Raw genomic sequence first — 13,556 nt, 5'->3', positions numbered from 1 at the left:
TTTAAATCACAGTTCGATGGCTTAGTTGTAAAAAGCTTCTATCACGGTCCTTTCAGCTCAGAAAGAAAATTGATTCATTTCTCACCAAGAAGAATCGACGCTAATCACTTTGATAAAACGCCGACGACTGGCTTTCACACTTGGCTTCTTTTGCAAACGTGACAAGCCTCTGAATCAATTGAAAGTAAAACTCAAATGTGAAACAAATTTTATTTGTGATCTATTCAGGCATATTAAAGCCATTCAGGGCAAAATTGATGTTATATGAAGGACAGGTGAAGTTTCTATCTTGATTCACTTGAAAGGTTATGAAAATTTTCTTGAAGAGAGCGAAGCAGAAAATCTTTCTTCAGTTGTTACAGAAATCATTAATGATTTTCGAAAACTATTTCAGAAACGATTTTCTGATGTTGATGGAAAAACAGATAAAATAAAGCTGTTTCAAAATCCGTTTGACAGTAATTTGAAACACTCAAATCGGTTTCAGAAGGAAATTATTGATCTCAAATCTGATGATATGCTAAAATTAAATAGAAAGTAATCTGAGCCAATTTTATAAATTTTTACAACCTGAACAGTTTCCAAATTTGAAGCGATTTGCTTGTAGATTCGTATCAGCTTTTGGTGCAACGTATCTTTGTGAACAAATATTTTCAACCATTAACTACCTTACTATAATGGCATGTGGTCCATCATTTACACTCAGTTGATGGGGCATTCTAAACTCAACACATTTCTAATATCTGTTCAGTAAAAAGCATTGGGGCAGTTAGTTGACAATAAGGTAACGGAGTCAATAATAATAGTTCATGATAGTCATAATTGAACTGGTAGTAACCAGAAGTAGAATCACTGGTGGTCACATCTGTGTGTGGCAGGAGTAATAAGAGAGGTTTAAGATAGAAACACTACTAATGGTTTAAGACAAACATTACTAATGGTTTAAGACAGAAACACTACTAATGGTTTAAGACAGAAACACTACTAATGGTTTAAGATAGAAACGCTACTAATGGTTTAAGATAGAAACACTACTAATGGTTTAAGATAGAAACACTACTAATGGTTTAAGATAGAAACGCTACTAATGGTTTAAGACACAAACACTACTAATGGTTTAAGATAGAAACGCTACTAATGGTTTAAGATAGAAACACTACTAATGGTTTAAGATAGAAACACTACTAATGGTTTAAGGTAGAAACACTACTAATGGTTTAAAGTAGAAACACTACTAATGGTTTAAGATAGAAACATTACTAATGGTTTAAGATAGAAACACTACTAATGGTTTAAGATAGAAACATTACTAATGGTTTAAGATAGAAACACTACTAATGGTTTAAGATAGAAACATTACTAATGGTTTAAGATAGAAACACTACTAATGGTTTAAGAGATAAACATTACTAATGGTTTAAGATAGAAACACTACTAATGGTTTAAGATAGAAACACTACTAATGGTTTAAGATAGAAACATTACTAATGGTTTAAGATAGAAACACTACTAATGGTTTTAGATAGAAACATTACTAATGGTTTAAGATAGAAACACTACTAATGGTTTAAGAGATAAACATTACTAATGGTTTAAGATAGAAACACTACTAATGGTTTAAGATAGAAACACTACTAATGGTTTAAGGTAGAAACACTACTAATGGTTTAAGATAGAAACATTACTAATGGTTTAAGATAGAAACACTACTAATGGTTTAAGATAGAAACACTACTAATGGTTTAAGATAGAAACAGTACTAATGGTTTGAGGTAGAAACACTACTAATGGTTTAAGATAGAAACATTACTAATGGTTTAAGATAGAAACACTACTAATGGTTTAAGATAGAAACACTACTTATGGTTTAAGACAGAAACATTACTAATGGTTTAAGATAGAAACAGTACTAATGGTTTAAGGTAGAAACACTACTAATGGTTTAAGATAGAAACATTACTAATGCTTTAAGTTAGAAACACTACTAATGGTTTAAGATAGAAACACTACTAATGGTTTAAGATAGAAACACTACTAATGGTTTAAGACAGAAACATTACTAATGGTTTAAGACAGAAACATTACTAATGGTTTAAGATAGAAACACTACTAATGGTTTAAGACAGAAACATTACTAATGGTTTAAGATAGAAACACTACTAATGGTTTAAGATAGAAACACTACTAATGGTTTAAGATAGAAACACTACTAATGGTTTAAGATAGAAACGCTACTAATGGTTTAAGATAGAAACACTACTAATGGTTTAAGATTGAAACACTACTAATGGTTTAAGATAGAAACGCTACTAATGGTTTAAGATAGAAACACTACTAATGGTTTAAGATAGAAACACTACTAATGGTTTAAGATAGAAACATTACTAATGGTTTAAGATAGAAACACTACTAATGGTTTAAGATAGAGACACTACTAATGGTTTAAGATAGAAACGCTACTAATGGTTTAAGATAGAAACACTACTAATGGTTTAAGATAGAAACACTACTAATGGTTAAAGATAGAAACACTACTAATGGTTTAAGATAGAAACACTACTAATGGTTTAAGATAGAAACACTACTAATGGTTTAAGATAGAAACACTACTAATGGTTTAAGGTAGAAACACTACTAATGGTTTAAGATAGAAACATTACTAATGGTTTAAGATAGAAACACTACTAATGGTTTAAGATAGAGACACTACTAATGGTTTAAGATAGAAACGCTACTAATGGTTTTAGATAGAAACACTACTAATGGTTTAAGATAGAAACACTACTAATGGTTTAAGATAGAAACAATACTAATGGTTTAAGGTAGAAACACTACTAATGCTTTAAGGTAGAAACGCTACTAATGGTTTAAGATAGAAACGCTACTAATGGTTTAAGATAGAAACACAACTAATGGTTTAAGATAGAAACACTACTAATGGTTTAAGATAGAAACACTACTAATGGTTTAAGATAGAAACACTACTAATGGTTTAAGATAGAAACACTACTAATGGTTTAAGATAGAAACGCTACTAATGGTTTAAGATAGAAACACTACTAATGGTTTAAGATAGAAACACTACTAATGGTTTAAGATAGAAACACTACTAATGGTTTAAGATAGAAACACTACTAATGGTTTAAGATAGAAACACTACTAATGGTTTAAGATAGAAACGCTACTAATGGTTTAAGATAGAAACACTACTAATGGTTTAAGATAGAAACACTACTAATGGTTTAAGATAGAAACACTACTAATGGTTTAAGGTAGAAACACTACTAATGGTTTAAGATAGAAACACTACTAATGGTTTAAGATAGAAACACTACTAATGGTTTAAGATAGAAACACTACTAATGGTTTAAGATAGAAACACTACTAATGGTTTAAGATAGAAACACTACTTATGGTTTAAGATAGAAACACTACTAATGGTTTAAGATAGAAACACTACTAATAGTTTAAGGTAGAAACACTACTAATGGTTTAAGATAGAAACACTACTAATGGTTTAAGATAGAAACACTACTAATGGTTTAAGATAGAAACACTACTAATGGTTTAAGATAGAAACACTACTAATGGTTTAAGATAGAAACACTACTAATGGTTTAAGATAGAAACACTCCTAATAGTTTAAGGTAGAAACACTACTAATGGTTTAAGATAGAAACACTACTAATGGTTTAAGATAGAAACACTACTAATGGTTTAAGATAGAAACACTACTAATGGTTTAAGATAGAAACGCTACTAATTTAATAGACGTAGTTATAGCCCGCAACTTGCATTCACATTTATCTCTGTAAATTCGATGTTATTTTTCTAAAATGGTATATTTTACTACTGTTTTTATGCCGGAAGAGGACAGAAGGAGTGGAGATTGGGAAGAGTGCCATCTGCTTTTCTGTCATTGATCCACACACCAACACACCTACATAATACAAAATAATTATTAATCTAGATAGACGTAAATTGTTCTTCACAGCAGATTCAGTGTATTTCCAGGTACGGCTGCATGTATTAGGATGTGTTTCCTTAAGGTACCTGATGTCCATGTTCATCTTTCAGTAAAACAGGTACCTCGGTGTTAGTCGACTGGTGTGGGTCGCATCCTGGGGACAAAAATTACCAAATTTCCTAGAAATGTTCTGCATAAAAGTCTTTCTATGCAGTAGTTTGTCATTGGTGTCTGCTACGACTGTATATCTTGTAAGTGTACTTGTAGAAATAAATATTATTATTATTATTATTATTATTATTATTATTATTATTATTATTATTATTTCCATCCACAAAACACCTCGTTTATCATCCTTGCAACACTCACAGTATCCTTTCCTGAAAACATGAACAGGAAAAATTACACAGAAACACGGATAATGGAGTTACTTTATATTTCCACCTCCAGCTGAAATTCTCTTCGGCAGACCTGCTGAGGGAACCTACGGCAGGAAGTCTGAATATATAGACTTCCAATCATTTGTGTGTTTCTGTCTTTTTTATTTCCCCCCTGTGTAACGTCATATGTTTACTGCACTAACATTGCTCCTTTTCAGTAATACTGTTACCTCAGCAGCACTCCAAACACCAGGAAAAAGCTGCAGGTTTTGTCGGAGTGAATAATACCTCCTGTGGAAAATAATGTATTTTCCAGAAAAAATACAGTGCATTTTTTATGTAAATTAGTGTAATACATTGTATTTAATAAAAATGCCATAAAAAATGGGAAACTGCGCCTGCACAGAGGACACTCGCCATTGTTTTTTGAAATGAGTGACAAACATTAGTGAATATGGGGAAGAATTTTCGTGCTCTAGAGGTAAAATTGGGCTGACACCTCTCAAATAGGAGCCGAAATTGTTGGATAGGCATTCCTGCATAACTTGAGATATCAGGCGACTGGACAAGACAGCTCCAGGAACCTCAGATAAGTTTGTTTATGTTTGTAACTCTGGCCAGTGTTCTTTTCATGGATAGACAGTGAGGTTTTCTGAGTATGATACACATTAATCTCCAGTCAAATTGGTGAGTGATATTAAGATATATTTTCCTTCTGTTATATAAATGTGTATATATATAATCCTTTATTAATTTAACATACAGTCCACAAATTTATATATTTACCAGAATTCCTGGTGATGTATATTTCATTTGTAATTAATAGGTCCAGAGCAACTTGTGGATAAGACAGTTGTAGGTATCGAAGGGGGACATTTTTGCGACCTAGGTGTCCCAAATTCCTACTTGTCTATGTAACTGATAAATAATAATTATCTTTGTTATCATTTACTATTATGTACATAATGAGTTACATTCAGATAAATGCAATTTTCCACACCTCCATTCCAAACACCAGGAAAAAGCTGCAGATTTTGTAGGAGTGAATAATATCTCTACTTCAGACAGAAGGAAAAAGCTGCAGGTTTTGTCAGAGTGAATAATACCCTCACTCCAGACACCAGGAAAAAGCTGCAGGTTTTGCCTGAGTGAATAATACCCCCACTCCAGACACAAGGAAAAAGCTGCAGGTTTTGTAAGAGTGAATGATACCTCCACTCCAGACACCAGGAAAAACCTGCAGGTTTTGTCAGAGTGAGTAATACCTCCACTCCGGCCTAAATGATAAGTCCCAAGAAAACTATTTAAGGAATTGAAGTAAAATTCTCTGCTATTATCCATATTAATTACCGCTATGAACGATATTACGAAAAGACTGGGAAGGTATTTAACTGAGATTTCTGTAGTCGGGTGATACTCTCAGGTGAGTTCTCATTCCTGGCTTGTGTTCAATGCTCACTTCTGGTTTGTGTTCAGTGCTCACTCCTGGTTTGTGTTCAGTGCTCACTCCTGGTTTGTGTTCAGTGATCACTTCTGGCTTGTGTTCAGTGCTCACTTCTGGTTTGTGTTCAGTGTTCACTCCTGGTTTGTGTTCAGTGCACACTTCTGGCTTGTGTTCAGCGCTCACTCCTGGTTTGTGTTCAGTGCTCACTTCTGGCTTGTGTTCAGTGCTCACTTCTAGCTTTTGTTCAGTGCTCACTTCTGGTTTGTGCTCAGTCTTCACTTCTGGCTTGTGTTCAGTGATCACTTCTAGCTTGTGTTCACTGCTCACTTCTGGTTTGTGTTCAGTGCTCACTTCTGGATTGTGCTCAGTCTTCACTTCTGGCTTGTGTTCACTGCTCACTTCTGGTTTGTGTTCAGTGCTCACTCCTGGCTTGTGTTCAGTGCTCACTCCTGGCTTGTGTTCAGTGCTCACTCCTGGCTTGTGTTCAGTGCTCACTCCTGGCTTGTGTACAGTGCTCAATCTTTGCCTGTGTTCTGTGGAAAATTAAAATTACTTGGATGAACCTCATGAGATACATACCAGTAAATAGTAACCAAGATAGTTATTCTTTATCAAGGTTACAGAGACATGTAGGAATTTTAGGACATCCTAGGTCGAAAAAATGTCCCCCTTCGATACCTACTACACTCTCTCTTTCTCCACAAGTCCCTCTGGACCTATATTAATTATAATAATAACACTCGCCAATTTGTCTGGTGATTACTTGGTACGTCAAGTGGTGACGTGTGCTTGGCTCTGTGGAGACCTGTTTGTGTGCTCTCTGTGAATCTGAACCAGGATGCCCTCTCTTGAGCAACTTTACCAGCAGCTGAGAGAAGAGCTCAGAGTTGCTAAGATGGAGATACGGCGATTAACGGAGGAGAACAAGAGGATTCGTAGTAATCCTCCTGTTGTGAGCCCCCAGGTTAAGAGGGGAGCTTGGTCAGTGGCCGGGCAACATGGAACCAAGCTGAAGATCAAGAAAACGGTTGGAGAGGCAGAAACAACGAGAAATCAGAAGACTACCGTGGAAACTTCCAACCCATTCTCGGTGCTACCCGACGAATGTGAGTGTTCTACTGGGAATGCCACAACGAGCACCAAAGAAGCATTGGCAGACGTGAGTGAGACATCCCTAGAAACCCCAACGAAGACCATCGAGAACGTCTTGACGAATTCTACAAGTGGTGTAATGCTACCTGGCGAATGTGAGTCGACTACTCGGAGCATCACGACGGACGACGCCAAGGAAGGTAAAAACATTGTTGTTGTTGGGGATAGCCAGATTAGGTACATGGATAGGGCATTCTGCTTGAAGGACAGGAGTAGGAGGCAGAGAGTGTGTTTTCCTGGGGCTGGGATGAAGGATATTGTTAGCCGTCTGATTGACATCATGAGAGGTAATGGGAGCAATCCTATTATCTGTCTCAGTGCTGGAGGCAACGATGTTGGCAGACGTAGGAGTGAGGACCTGATTAGCAGGTATAGGTCAGCAATAGAGATAATTAGGAGGAAGGGTGGGAAACCTGTCATATGTGGCATTTTGCCAAGGAGAGGAGTTGGAAATGAATGGTTGTCCAGAGCAATTGGTGTCAATTGCTGGCTGGACAAATACTGTAAGGAAAATGCGGTTACATTCATTGACAACTGGGACCTCTTCTATGGCAGAAATGACATGTATGCCAGGGATGGGGTTCACTTATCTAGGTGTGGGGTGGGAGCACTGTCCAACGCAGTGGAGGGAGCTGTTAGGTCTTTAAACTAGGAATAGTTAGTGGTATGTGTTTTGGGGGGAAAACTGTGAAGTCTCAGGGTAGTAATATGAGTACTAGGAGAACTAGTAATAGGCAAAATGAGGTGGATATTGGAAAGCCAGTGGCACTAATTGACAAGGACAGTAATAGGTTTAGTGGAATAACAGAAAGGAGCAGGAAGGGTAAAGAGAGAGGAGGGTCTTTAAGCATTTATTACACAAATAGTCGCAGTGCTAGGAATAAGATGGACGAGTTGAGACTAGTTGCTAGTGCAGGTAACATAGATGTATTTGCCATTACTGAGACGTGGTTTAATTCAAAAAGTCGGGACATGCCTGCAGAATGTCACATTCAGGCTTTTAAATTGTTCCAAGTAGATAGAAGTATCGGGAAGGGGGGTGGGGTGGCACTGTATGTCCGAGATCGCTTGAACTGTTGCATAAAAACGGGTATTAAGTCTGAAGCAACACATACAGAGTCTGTTTGGATAGAATTTTCAGAGGGGCATGAAAAATTAACTTTAGGTGTGATATACCGTCCCCCAAATTTAGATAGGGACCAGGGGAGACTACTATGGGAAGAAATTGTTAGGGCCACAAGGCACGATAATGTAGTAATTCTAGGAGACTTTAACTTTAGTCATATTGATTGGAATTTCTTGACTGGGAATTTAGAATCATACGACTTCTTAGAAGTAGTTCAGGATTGTTTTTTGAAGCAGTTTGTGACAGAACCTACAAGGGGTAATAACCTGCTTGACTTAGTTCTGGCAAACAATGAATCCCTTGTTAATAATTTAGAAGTTTCAGAGGAACTGGGAGCTAGCGACCACAAATCAATTACATTTAGAATTGAATGGAAGTATGATAGTAGGGATAACTCAGTAACAGTCCCAGATTTTCGCTTAGCAGATTACGATGGGCTTAGAGAACACTTATCATCTGTTGACTGGGGTAACGAAGAGAGCTATCAATATGACAGTTTTCTGAACACAATACATGCTGCTCAAAGAACGTTTATCCCTTATAAAGAAATTAGATCAAATAGAAATGACCCAAAATGGATGAATAATAGGCTGAAATATCTACTAGGGCATAAGAAAGGAATTTATAGGCGTATCAAAAGAGGCGAGGGTCATCTTATGAATCAGTATATTGACATTAAGAGGGACATTAAAAAGGGGATAAGAAAAGCTAAAATTTTATTATTTTATTTTATTATCACACTGGCCGATTCCCACCAAGGCAGGGTGGCCCGAAAAAGAAAAACTTTCACCATCATTCACTCCATCACTGTCTTGCCAGAAGGGTGCTTTACACTACAGTTTTTAAACTGCAACATTAACACCCCTCCTTCAGAGTGCAGGCACTGTACTTCCCATCTCCAGGACTCAAGTCCGGCCTGCCGGTTTCCCTGAACCCCTTCATAAATGTTACTTTGCTCACACTCCAACAGCACGTCAAGTATTAAAAACCATTTGTCTCCATTCACTCCTATCAAACACGCTCACGCATGCCTGCCGGACTAAAAGGGACTATGAAATTAAAGTTGCTAGGGATTCTAAAACTAACCCAAAAAGTTTTTTCCAGGTATATAGAACAAAAGTCAGAGATAAGATAGGTCCCCTTAAAAATAACCATGGGCATCTTACTGACAAAAAGAATGAAATGTGCTCGATTTTAAATAATTATTTTCTCTCGGTTTTTACACAGGAAGACACTAATAATATTCCGGTAATTAATTTTTATAGTGGGCCAGAAGAAGATAAACTGTGTAACATCACAGTCACTAGTGAAATGGTTGTGAAGCAGATAGACCAACTGAAACAAAATAAGTCACCGGGTCCTGATGAGGTTTTTTCAAGGGTTCTAAAGGAATGCAAAATGGAAGTCTGTGAACCATTAACTAATATTTTTAATTTATCTCTTCAAACAGGTGTAGTGTCTGATATGTGGAAGATGGCTAATGTAATTCCTATTTTTAAAACAGGGGACAAGTCGTTACCGTCAAATTACCGCCCAATAAGCCTGACCTCAATTGTAGGCAAATTACTAGAGTCAATTATAGCTCAAATTATAAGAAGCCATCTCGATAAGCATAGCTTGATTAATGATACTCAGCATGGATTCACAAGAGGCCGGTCTTGTCTAACTAATTTATTAACTTTCTTCAGTAAAGCTTTTGAGGCTGTTGACCACGATAAAGAATTTGATATTATTTACTTAGATTTTAGTAAGGCATTTGATAGAGTTCCGCACCAAAGACTGTTAAAGAAAGTAGCAGCTCATGGCATTGGGGGAAGGGTGCTCTCGTGGATCGAATCATGGCTCACAGACAGGAAGCAGAGAGTGTCCATAAATGGGGTTAAATCCGAGTGGGGATCAGTAACAAGTGGCGTTCCACAGGGATCAGTCTTCGGCCCGTTGTTGTTTATAATATATATCAATGATCTTGATGAAGGAATTACTAGTGATATGAGCAAATTCGCCGATGACACAAAGATAGGTAGGATAATTGGTTCAAACGTAGATGTTAGGGAACTTCAGGAGGATTTAGACAAACTCTACTCTTGGTCAGAAAAGTGGCAGATGCAGTTCAATGTAGATAAATGCAAGGTTCTGAAGCTCGGGAGTGTCCATAACCCTAGCACTTATAAGTTAAATAATGTAGAACTTAGCCATACAGATTGCGAAAAGGACTTGAGGGTTATGGTAAGCAGCAACCTTAAACCAAGACAGCAATGCCTAAGCGTACATAAGAACATAAGAACATAAGAATGTAGGAACACTGCAGAAGGCCTACTGGCCCATACGAGGCAGGTCCTTATCAAAACAACATCTACCTAAAGCTACTCAAGAAATAACTCCCGTACCCCTTAACACCGATCAAACCCAGCCCCTCCCACTCATATATTTGTCCAGTCTCTTCTTAAAGCTACCCAAGGTCCTAGCCTCTATCACCCCACTGGGAAGACTGTTCCACGCATCTACAACTCTGTTAGAAAACCAGTACTTACCTATGTCCTTTCTAAATCTAAATTTATCCAACTTAAATCCATTATTCCTGGTTCTTACCTGGTTCGACACCCTCAGTACTTTATTAATGTCTCCCTTGTTTATGCCCGTCATCCACTTATACACTTCAATGATATCTCCCCTCATTCTACGCCTCTCCAGAGAGTGGAGATTTAAGGCTTTAAGTCTATCTTCATACGGGAGGTTCCTTACACAGTAAATCATTTTAGTCATTCTTCTCTGTATGTTCTCTAATGAGTCTATGTCCATCCTGTAGTAAGGGGACCAAAACTGAGCAGCATAATCTAAATGAGGCCTCACTAGTGATGTATAGAGCTGTAAAATAACTTTTGGACTTCTGTTACTTATACTTCTTGAGATAAATCCAAGTAATCTGTTGGCCTTGTTGCGCACACTAAGGCACTGCTGTCTTGGCTTTAGATTTCTGCTTACCATGACTCCCAAGTCTTTTTCACATTCTGTATGACCAAGCTCTACTTCACCTAGATTATAGCTTCGATGGTTATTTTCATTACCAAGGGCAAGTACCTTACACTTATGCACATTAAACTTCATCTGCCATTTTTCAGACCAAGACATTAATTTGTTCAAATCGTCCTGGAGTTCATTGATATCCTCCTCAGAGTGAATTATACGGCCTATCTTTGTATCATCAGCAAACTTACTCATGTCACTAGTAATCCCTTCATCAAGGTCATTAATGTAAATTATGAACAAGAGAGGGCCTAAAACTGATCCTTGTGGAACGCCACTAGTGACTAATCCCCATTCAGATTTCACTCCATTAATGGTAACTCTCTGCTTTCTATTGGTAAGCCATGCCTCAATCCATGCTAGAACTTTACCTCCTATACCATGAGCTGCCACTTTTCTTAAGAGTCTCTTGTGAGGTACTCTGTCGAAGGCTTTACTAAAATCCAAATAAACAATATCATATTCCTTATCACTGTCAACTGCCTCAAATGTTCTATTGAAGAACGTCAGTAAGTTTGTCAGGCAGGAACGACCTCTCGTGAATCCATGCTGAGATTCATTTATCAAGTTATGCTCTTCAAGGTGACTTCTGATAATGTCAGCTATAATTGATTCTAATAACTTGCCCACTATAGATGTCAGGCTTATTGGACGGTAATTTGAAGGAGTGGACTTATCCCCTGATTTGAATATAGGAACCACATTAGCCATCTTCCACAACTCTGGCACAACACTGGTAAGGATGGACGCATTGAATACACTCGTTAATGGCTGACTAAGCTCCATCTTGCATTCCTTAAGTATTGTGATGAATGGTTTGAAAAACCGACAAGTTGAAGATTGAGACACTTATGCAGCATATGGGAATCTTTATTCAGGAAACGTTTCGCCACACAGTGGCGAAATCAGTCCAATACAAAGAGGAAGGCGTAAGGAGAGGAGGAGTATGAGGTAATCAGTCCCTCAGCCTGGAGTCGATGTGTTCAGTCCATCAATCTACAAGATTGATGGACTGAACACATCGACTCCTGGCTGAGGGACTGATTACCTCATACTCCTCCTCTCCTTACGCCTTCCTCTTTGTATTGGACTGATTTCGCCACTGTGTGGCGAAACGTTTCCTGAATAAAGATTCCCATATGCTGCATAAGTGTCTCAATCTTCAATTCCTTAAGTACCCTTGAAAACAACTCATCGGGTCCCGGGGACTTATTTTGTTTCAGTTTGTCTATCTGTTTAATAACCATGTCCCTCGTGACAGTAATATTAGTTAACTTAAATTCATCCGGAACTAAATAATTGTTAATTACTGGAATCTCATTTACATCTTCCTGTGTAAAAACTGACAAAAAATAGTCATTAAATAAGGAACACATTTCCAGTTCATTATCCGTCAGCTGTCCATTCCCAGATTTCAGAGGTCCTACTTTTTCCTTCACCTTCGTCCTATACACTTGAAAGAACCCCTTTGGATTAGTCTTTGATTCATTAGCAACTCTAATTTCATAGTCACGTTTAGCCTTTCTAATCGCCTTTTTTACTTCTCTTTTAAGCTGAACATATTGGTCAGTAAGGTTAACCTCTCCTCTTCTGATGCGCCTATAAATTCCCCTTTTCTCCCCTAATAGATGCTTTAGCCTCCTGTTAACCCATTTGGGATCGTTATTATTAGACCTAATTTCTCTCTTGGGAATGTATATACTCTGGGCACTGTGTACATTATTAAGAAAACAATCATAAAAGCAGATCCCTTCATATTCATAAGTATGATTATCACCAATAAAATCATTAGCTAGATAACCCCAATCAAGATTAGACAGATGTTCCCTAAGTCCATTATAATCGGCAGAACGAAAATCAGGGATTTTTACTGTATTATCATTATTCTTGCATTCCCAATTAATGCTAAAGGTGATGGATTTGTGATCACTTGCGCCAAGCTCTTCAGTGATCTCCAGATTATTCACGAGTGTTTCCTTATTTGACAAGACTAGGTCTAGCAAATTATTACCCCTGGTAGGCTCAGTTACACTCTGTTTCAGAAAACAGTCCTGAACTGTTTCCATGAAGTCACTGGACTCTAGATTACCTGTCAAAGAATTCCAGTCAATTTGGCTAAAGTTAAAGTCCCCTACTATGACTACGTTACTGTGTCCAGAAGCCCTAACAATTTCGTCCCAAAGAAGTCTCCCTCTATCGTGATCCAAGCCAGGAGGTCGGTATATTACACCTAGAATTAGTTTTTCTTGACCCTCCACGAACTCTACCCAAACAGACTCTGTTACTGCTCCATCTATTTTTATACCTGTTTTTATGCAACAATTAATATTTTCTCGAACATACACTGCAACTCCTCCCCCCTTCCCATTACATCTATCCACATTGAACAACTTAAATCCCTGAATATTACACTCAGCAGTCATATCCCGACTCTTTAAATCATACCACGTTTCAGTTAATGCA

This window comes from Cherax quadricarinatus, chromosome 37 (assembly GCF_038502225.1).
Source record: "Cherax quadricarinatus isolate ZL_2023a chromosome 37, ASM3850222v1, whole genome shotgun sequence".
Classification (NCBI taxonomy): Eukaryota; Metazoa; Arthropoda; class Malacostraca; order Decapoda; family Parastacidae; genus Cherax; species Cherax quadricarinatus.
The sequence above is the reverse complement of the archived record's forward strand: the minus strand, read 5'-3'. Positions refer to the sequence as shown.